At 44.8% G+C, this 7,977-nt stretch overlaps 1 protein-coding gene across 4 annotated transcripts in view; it reads left to right on the top strand.

Annotated features, from left to right (window-relative positions):
- Positions 1–7,977, top strand: part of DCAF1 (DDB1 and CUL4 associated factor 1) — a 52,677-nt gene that overhangs the window by 4,428 nt on the left and 40,272 nt on the right. Inside the window, exon 1 of one of the 4 annotated variants that reach the window (XM_083726487.1) lies at positions 42–264. The exons of 2 other annotated variants lie outside the window; for them this stretch is intronic. The gene's annotated coding sequence lies outside the window, so the exon portion shown is untranslated. Of the gene's footprint in view, positions 1–41; positions 265–7,977 lie in introns of those variants that run through there. One more of the 4 variants, XM_083726485.1, reaches the window with a different exon arrangement.

The following is a 7,977-nucleotide window of genomic DNA, read 5'->3' as shown; positions in this document are numbered from 1 at the left end:
GGAGCGGGCTTTGGGCTCGGCGGCGCACGCGCAGGTAGCCCGGACTACATTTCCCTGTCGCCAGAGCGCGCGCCGTCCCGTCCCCCCCCTCCGGCGTGCGTGCGTGCGAGCGAGCCGATGAGCGCGTGGGAGAGGGCGGGGGGTGACGGAGCTCTAGCGCGGTGACGAGCAAAGTGTGTGCCCGCCATAGTGATAGCAGCCGCCGGGCCGCGGTGCGTGGGGGGCCGGGAGGAGGCCGAGAGGAGCAGCAGCGACGCCGGACAGGTACGGCGCGCGGGGGGCCGGGCTGAGGGGGAAAAGGGCAGGCCGGCAAGCCGAGGCCGGTGACAGGCGCAGGCCGGGGTGGGGGCCGCCTCGGCAGCCCGACTGGGCGGACGGCGCGGAGGCTGCCTCCTAGCCCCGGCAGCGAGGCTCCCATGTGTTCCTGGCTCCCTCTCGCCGGTGCCAAGGACCGGGAGGTGGGGAGGGAGCCGGGCGGGCGGAAGGCGGCTCGGGCCCTTCTCCGCGTTGCCCTCCCGGGCCGGGAGCAGAGGGAGAGGAGACGGCGCTGGCTCTCGCTTTATCTCCCCGTGTGAAGAAGGGAAGGGAGTTTGAGGGGGTCGCGTGCGAGGGGGAAGTGCCCATATGGGGGATACGTAGCGATATACCTAAGCCATGGGTTGCGGTCGTGGGCATGTTTTCCCTAAGCCGCGGTGCGACCGAGTTCCGAGTCAACGCGCGCAGGGCTGCCCTGGTAGGCGAGCAACTCACTTTTCTCTCGTCTCCACGCGGATCGCCCTGCATCTTTCGGCTTCTCCCCTCCCCCTCCCCCCGAAAGTGCTGGAGGCGGAGAAGAGGGGTAAGGGCGATGCTGGGGGGTCAAAGACCAACATGTGTTGCAAAGTAGAGGGTAGTTTCTTCCTCTGCCCCCGCCTCCCTTCCTCATTTACTTGCCTGGCTTCTGGTCCTAGCTGATCCTGCCAGCGCGAGCATACCTTTTCTGTTTTGTTCCCAACCCGCTTTTTCTTCTCCTCCTCTTTGGCCCTCAGCTGTCACCTCTCAGGGTGGGGGAGGGACGCTGGCGCCGTGGCAGCTTTTATATAAACTCTCGAGGGAGGTTTTGTCTGCCCGAAGCTTATTCTCTTCCCCCCACGTGAACCACCTTTCTCTTTGCGACACCAATTGTAGGGCTTAGTTTGAGTTGGGAAACTGTTTTCGATGCCAGAATTCAGCTCTGCGAAGTTGTTCGTGTCTTTGTGCGTGTGAATAATTCTTCCCCCCCAGACAAATGGGAAGCTACTACTACCCCTGCTGCATACACGTTGGAGTGGGGAAGAAATTTTAGATTGGTTTGAGTTGTAGTATATTTAATTTTAGAACTTAGCCCCAGATATTGAATAATACAAGGATCACCTGTGATGCTTCTCTCTTGGAATATACTATTTACTGATACACCTGCCCTTATGGGCAGTGTGTTCTGTGGTAGGGTGACAGTGGCTTGCATATTACAGGGACCTCTGAGGGAGTGAAAATCTACCTTGCAGCCCTTGCATTTGGTTTCTTATATTGGTAGAAGCCAGGCCATCCAGTATCAGGTGTTGTGGGCAGTGTTAGAAACTCGGATATATAAGTTAATTGCCAAATGGCTCCTTAAACCTAGGTTACAGTCACCACAATGGTATGTCTAGGTGTCACCCCCTCCAGCTGAGTTGTTACTGTTATTAATATTGCTTTCATTCTATACTGCTTTATATTTTAAAGAAAAAATCTGCAAGCTGTTTGCAACACATTAAAACATCAAATAAAACAATACAGAATAAAACAAATTTAAGCGTCAAGTATAATATTTCAGATCCTTCTCTAAGTAACATTTTACTTGCCCCATATTTATTTACCTACTTATTTTATATAGCTGCACCACAGCAGGAAGATAGTGTTGTGTAGTGGTGGTTAGTCAATAGGACTTGGAAGATCAGGGTTCAAATCCCCACTCAGTCATAAAGCTCACTGGGTGACCTTGTCCCAGTCCCAATCTCTTAACCTACCTCACAGCGTTGTTGTAGGGATTAACTGGGGAGGGGGAAGCACTCCTTGGAGACAAAGGTAGGCTATAAAGGCAGTAAATGAACTCTTCTGCTTAAGATAGTTGGAGGGGCCAGCCAGATGGAGATGTTTAGTCACTAACCTGGCATCGAGATTTCAGCGTGGTCACAATTTGACCTGTGCTAGTTGCAAAATGGTTGTGGGCAGGGAAGTGGGTAGATCTGGCATTGCTCTCCTGTAGTGAGGAGATATGTGTCTTCCCTTGTAACTACATCCTGAAGCACAGCCCTCTTTCTTTGTTCCATGAAGCTCAATGTGAACTGTTAAAACTTCCCCAGTAAGCCTTATCTGCATAGCCCCATCTAAACACCTGTCAGGTTTGCATAGGGAAAGGGTAATCAGACATGCATCTTCTCCACTCTCCCATTCCATCCATGCCCATGGTGGCTGGGTCATACAGTGTCATGGGCGGGTAGCAAGATTTGACTTGATCACAACATAATACTTCTCAGGCCTTTACATTTCCCCATGTAAACACATGACAATCATTCAATTATACAATGATTAATAATAATAGCAGCTGCTGGAGGGCAGGAGCACATCAGATTAGGATTACTGTGGCAGGTGAGAGGGGTTAATGCTTGCCCCTATTTTTAACAACTTGTCCCCTGAAGCTATTTGCTCTACAGAGAGAAACCAAAGGTAGTATTGGATACGTTTTCCCTCAAAGTAGGAAAATAGCAGGTTTGTATGTGTGATTTTAATTGGTGAAATGATGGTGGTGGGATGATTGTGGTGCAAGGGCAGGGGCTAGACCTGATCTGTTCCTGTCTGTTTGCTCCTTCCTTATCAGCTGCTATTAATTACAGAATATACTGATCACATACCTATTCTTGTTTGGCCTTCCATTGTAATTGTATTTCTGATATTAAAAACACTTTGTTTATTTTTGGATCTTCACAGTAATCTTGCAAAGTACGGTAGATTACTGTAAATGTTTTTTTTTCCCTTTTCTAAATAAGGAACTGAGGTTGAACAATAGTTATATTGATAATCAACCAAGTTTTACTAAGAGTAGACCTGCTGAAATTAATGGGCCTAGTGTAGTTATGTTCATTAATTTCCATTGGTGTGCTCTGAGTAAAACTTAGCTGAATCTCATCCATATAGTACACTATCACCTAGTGAATCCATGATGAAGATTTGATCCAGGTCTTGTTGGCCGCTCTCCCAGGTTGCCACTGAACCATACTGGGGTGGCTAATTTTTTTATATATATATATATTTTGGCAGAGGACAGCATTTCGCCATTGCTGATTTTTTTGGGGGGGCGGGGAGCCACAAGCCAAAAGTGGTTGGGGATTTAGGTTTTTTTGAAAAAAGATTATGACGATAATTTTGGACTAAAATGAAATAGCTGTAAGCTATGGTTGAGGAAAAGGAATGACTATAAGTATTTATTCCAAGGTTGGGAAGGAGGGCAGAAACACTCTGCTGCTGGCAAGGCAAAGCTGCTAACAGCAAAAGCAATGTAAGGAAGTTAATATATTAGCAGGATATATTTTTTTAAAAAAACCACTTGTAATGTTATGGAGAATGTTTAAATAAGGAAGTAATTAGAGAGTCTTTTTGTTGACATCCACAAATGAAAATAACACAAAGGTACCAGGGAAGGGAGTGAAGGGAAGTCAGGGGAATCAATGAATCCCAAAATATGGATTAATATTAAGAGTAAATATAGATGTTTTGTTTTTTCTTTTTCAATGTAATGATTGTTTATTAAGAAAATTAATAAAAACTTTTTTTAAAAAAAAGCTGCTAACAGTCATTCATTCTCTCTCTTGCATGCACACACAGGCGTATGTAGGTACATACTTGCATTTGCATATGTAACACACACAGAGAGGCACACTTAGTTGAAGCTGTGTTCCTTTGGCTTTCTGTATGGGAAAGATGAGCGGGATGTGGGTGGTGCTATGGTCTAAACCACAGAGCCTAGGGCTTGCCCATTAGAAGGTCGGTGGTTCGAATCCCCGCGATGGGGTGAGCTGCCGTTGCTCGGTTCCTGCTCTTGCCAACCTAGCAGTTCAAAAGCACATCAAAGTGCAAGTAGATAAATAGGTACCACTCTGGCGGGAAGGTAAACAGCGTTTTTCTGCGCTGCTCTGGTTTGCCAGAAGCAGCTTAGTCATGCTGGCCACATGACCCGGAAGCTGTCTACGGACAAACTCCGGCTCCCTCAGCCTATAGAGTGCGATGAGTGCACAACCCCAAAGTTGTCCCCGACTGGACCTAACGGTCAGGGGTACCTTTACCTTTACATTTTATGGGAAAGATGAAGGAAGCCTTTGGGAACAGCCAGTGTTAGAAATTAGCCAGGCACCAGACACAGGTCCAAATGCAACCTCTGGATGCCAGGTTTGCATCTGGGGAAAGCAAAAGGTCACTTAGAGAAGGGTCTGAAGTATTTTCCTTGAAACTTGAATTTGTTTTATTCTGGATTGTTGTAATTGATGTTTTAATGTGTTGTAAACTGCTTAGAGATTTGTTCTTTAAAATATAAAGCAGTGTAGAAACGAAATGAATAATAATAATCTCCGAGGGGGGGGTGCCTAAATATTTCATTGTGGCAACTGTAACCTAGGTTTAAAGGTCCATTCGGTGATTAGATTATATAGCTGAGTTTCTAACACTGGGAACAGCTGCCTCAGGGCACCCTGAGGCAGTGGTTTCCAACTGTCTGTTTTCTTCACCCTGTGCCTTGTTTCAAGACACTCAGTAAGACTTCTCTTGTTCCTAGTGTAGCTACCCTGCTGATAATTGCCAGCTCTTAGGTAAGTGGCAATTCCATTGGAAACTGCACAAGTAGCCCCATAGAATGCTTTCAAGCAAAACTGTTTCTTTAGAAAAGGAAGATTCAACTTCTTCATTGCTTAAAACAATAACTTCTTTAGTGTGGGGATGCTTGCAATTTCATCTAATTAGGTCACATAAATGGACCTAAACACCTCCCACTCATTGCAGTGTATTAAATGTACTGTACAAACATTGGGGTTTCTCCTGCAGCTGTGAACATTAGCTGTGACTATACTTCATTTGATATTGGAAAACTTGCTGGTCTAGAGAGTTTACAGATTAACAAAAGACACCTGTTACCTGTATAATACTTTGGACAAAACATTGCCTTGGCATGGAATTAATCCTTTGATCTCAGGGGTGAGTGGATATATGTGTGTGTTGATTATTGTTGTGTGCTGCCTTTGAGCTCACATTCCCTTGCCAAGTTTTTTTTTTACAGCTGTATTTGAAGCTAATCTATAAAATTGCATATTATAATAATGCAAACTATGTAACCAAATAAATAATTCATCAAGTATATGGATTGATCCTGTTGTCATTGGCCCTTCCTGTTTTTAGAAAGCAACTTGCTTAGCCCACGGGTTGCAGGGGGAATGAATTGGCAGAACACAGAAGCAAATACTATAGTGTGCCTTGCACTGTTCAGTGTTCAAAATCTTTCAGATTAAGATTCTTGTCTTCCCTCCTCCCCAGTCTTTCCCCAAATGACTCATCAGATATCTAGATATTTGTGAGTCTTGGGTTGTGTATTCTTACTGCTACTTTCTGATGTACTGCCAATATATTCACAGCTGTCTTCTGCTTTTGCACTTAGAATAATGTCTGATAAAGTGGGAAGAGGGATCTGTTTGTGGATGGGAAAAGCTCTAAAAAGTGCAGATTGCTTTTCAGGAAACAGTATATCAGTGAGATAGAAAGCTATGCATTGAGTGTGGTTTCTCCACCACTGTGGACTCAAGGCTCACTGAGAATGTATAGGATATACTTACATTTCCCAGTATAAATAAGAACAGCACAGTGAAAATGTTACTGTTAAGCAGAAGGTACAGTAAGTAAGACTGATCACCTGAAAATGACAACCGAAAGTGAGCCAAATAAATTTGGTGTGGGCTGGGGAGCAATGAGGAATTGTACTGAATATCTTCAAGTATACCAAAGCAGGTATACTTACAAAATATGAAAAGTCCAGGAAGTTTGAAAACAGGAAAAGAACAGTCCTAAAAGTAGGATCCAGGATTATTTACTCCACTGAAAAGTGTAGTTTCATAGGCTTGGGAAAGTGGCCAGTTGACTTTGCCATCTGCCAAATGAATACATGTTGTATGTGATCACAGCTGAATACTGTTGGATTCTTCAGCAGACTAGGAAAATATTACTGAATCTGTCCTGATTTTAGACAGTTGTGTGCCTCATATTATGGGCAGAATCCAGCACTTCATGTAGACTTCCAGTCATGCAGCAAATATTTACCTTCTCTCATCCCAAGCACCCTTAAAATCTTCCCACTGTACTTCAGGTGTGCAGGTGTGTGAGGAGTCAGCAGGGTTCTAGCTGAAGAGTCTGCACAGATTTGTTTGGAAGAGGGCGATTCTTAAGATATCTTGATACAATACATTTTTACAGCCCCAGGGGTCAACAGTCTGTGGATCATAGTCTAAACAGTTGGCTTAATTTTATGTATTTGGTGATGGTGAGGAGAAGCAGAAATGGACAGAGCAATGGAAGGAAAAGCAGGGTATTAGTTAGACTTCTAGGAAATCTGATGTGTTCCTCCTCTGGCAACCTGCTCTGTGGCAACCTACTTTGTGGAGAGTAGGGGTGGAAGAATTAAAAAGTTTGGATGTAGTGAGCATGAAACACTTGCTGGGTCTGATTTTCCAGGAACGGACACAGCTGGCATAAAGTGCTTGATCAAGAAGCACACTCAAGCTGTCTGCTTGATTCTGAAAGTGGGAGTGCATTCTCATCCAAAACAAGTTGAACATTCAATTCTGGCTTGGTGGAACCCTCACCACCCCCCCACCAGCAGTATTTTTGTTCTGTCTGGGTTTTCATGGTGCTATTAGTAACACCAGGAGTCCTTTGTAATAAAGCCCCTCTAGGTTTCGGTAGGGGACGTGGGTGGTGCTGTGGGTGAAACCACAGAGCCTAGGGCTTGCCGATCAGAAGGTTGGTGGTTCAAATCCCCGCAATGGGGTGAGCTCCCGTTGTTCGGTCCCTTCTCCTGCCAATCTAGCAGTTCGAAAGCATGGAGTGCAAATAAATAAATAGATACCACTCCGGCGGGAAGGTAAATTGTGTTTCTGTGCGCTGCTCTGGTTCTCCAGAAGCAGCTTAGTCATGCTGGCCACATGACCTGGAAGCTGTATGCCGGCTCCCTAGGCCAATAAAGCGAGATGAATGCCACAACCCCAGAGTTGTCCGCGACTGGACCTAACGGGGTCCCGTTACCTTTAGGTTTTGGTAGCCCTTTCTGTGTGGCACTTGTCAGAAGAAGCTCAGTAGCTGTGTGATGGGCTGCTGTTTCCAATGGAGTTGGTCTGCAATTTTATGAGAGTTCATTTGAGAGAGGCCTTCGTGAATAACTGCAAGCCTAATATGGCAGCTTTTTTAAAAAAATTAATACTTAGTTAAGACTGACTTAAAGGCTCAAGTTTTATTGTAATAAACTCCCTTACTATAATCTATTCTCTTCTATGGGTCCACAGTTTCACTTGCTGACATCACCACCATGGCAAATGTTTCCAGCCTCTGATGAATGTGATGAGTTCCAGCTTTCCTCTCTGCTTCCAAGCTAGGGAAGATTTGGGTGGTGCTTTGGTGACTCTGAAAGCCCATTATTTATTTTGTATTTATTAATAATTACTTAATAATTAACAATAACTATCTTTATTTTATTAAATTAATATACCACCCTCCATCAGCAGATCACATGGAGGTTTGTAGTATAAAAACCCAGAAATACATAATATAATAACAAACAAACAATCATAACAAAGAAAACAATACGTGCCCCACTATAAAAGACCATAGATTGTTTAATTAGCCAAAGGCCGGGGAGAAGAGGAATGTTTTCTCCTGGTGTCTATAACTGTA

This window comes from Podarcis gaigeae (genome assembly GCF_964106915.1).
Source record: "Podarcis gaigeae genome assembly, chromosome: 2".
NCBI classification, from domain to species: domain Eukaryota; kingdom Metazoa; phylum Chordata; class Lepidosauria; order Squamata; family Lacertidae; genus Podarcis; species Podarcis gaigeae.
The sequence above is the reverse complement of the archived record's forward strand: the minus strand, read 5'-3'. Positions and strand labels throughout refer to the sequence as shown.